Genomic DNA, 968 nt, shown 5'->3' with positions numbered 1-968 from the left:
GGCATTGTTCTCGCGGGCTGGCGCGGGGCGCGCGGGCACTTTTGTTTGCGGGCTGCGCCTACTCGGCCGTGTGCTTCCTTCCGCAGGTCAGCTCGGCCGAGGGGGCGGCGAAGGAGGAGGTAAGCGCCCGCGGCGGGGCCGGGGGTGGGGCCCGGCCGCGCCGCCCCGCTCACTCCCGGCCCCTCTTCCTTTTCTCTCCCAAAGCCCAAGAGGAGGTCGGCGAGATTGTCAGCGGTAAGTAACGCGAGCCCCGTGCGCGCGTCTTCTCCGCGGGGTGGTGGCCGGCGGCGCCCCTCAGTGCTACCTTTGCCTTTCAGAAACCTGCTCCTGCAAAAGTGGAGGCGAAGCCCAAAAAGGCGGCGGGAAAGGTAGGTTTCGAACTTAGGGACCGCCGCGCACCTCGACGCGTGACCTTCTCAATCGAAAGCCATCGGCGGGGACTCTAAGGTCTTCTGACATTGTTAGGGACTAAGCTCTTGAGTTTGAAAGTCTCAGCGTGGTCGGATGTCATCCTTGCCTGAGAAGTGGAAATTTTTCCTCTCTTCTTAAGTTTTGTGATTGCAGCGACCAATTTTTTTCTCTCTCTTCCTGGCCTGGGGTAAGCGGTAGTGGATCGGGTCCTACCGGTTCCCGGGGACAACGCATCACGTCCATTGTGCTGCAGAACCCAAGATGTGGGACGGGTGGAAGTGCTCACTAACAGTTTTAGCTCACGGAGGAAATGTGCCCTTAGGCACAGCTACCCGTGCTAGCGCCTGCCGGGTAGGTGCACACTTGGCGAACTCGTGGGACGGGGACATCAAGGCGAGAGTTAGAGTCGCGACCCGGAGAAGGGGGAGTTGCAGGTTTCTGTGTATGACGTTCTCAAGTCAAGGTGCGGGGAATCGGGGGTGCAGGGGTGCCGGGGTGGGTTGGGTTTGGGGTCTGCTATGTCTGCTCGGAGAAGCTCTCGACTTAGTCCTAAACAA

At 60.5% G+C, this 968-nt stretch overlaps 1 long non-coding RNA gene across 1 annotated transcript in view; it reads left to right on the top strand.

The window, feature by feature from the left end:
- Positions 1–968, top strand: part of LOC115291449 — a 5379-nt gene continuing 4411 nt past the window's right edge. Inside the window, exons 1-3 of the long non-coding RNA XR_003908449.1 lie at positions 1–119; positions 205–234; positions 318–368. This is a non-coding gene — a long non-coding RNA (uncharacterized LOC115291449). The remainder of the gene's footprint in view (positions 120–204; positions 235–317; positions 369–968) is intronic.

Source organism: Suricata suricatta, chromosome 5, assembly GCF_006229205.1.
Source record: "Suricata suricatta isolate VVHF042 chromosome 5, meerkat_22Aug2017_6uvM2_HiC, whole genome shotgun sequence".
Taxonomy (NCBI): domain Eukaryota; kingdom Metazoa; phylum Chordata; class Mammalia; order Carnivora; family Herpestidae; genus Suricata; species Suricata suricatta.
The sequence above is the reverse complement of the archived record's forward strand: the minus strand, read 5'-3'. Positions and strand labels throughout refer to the sequence as shown.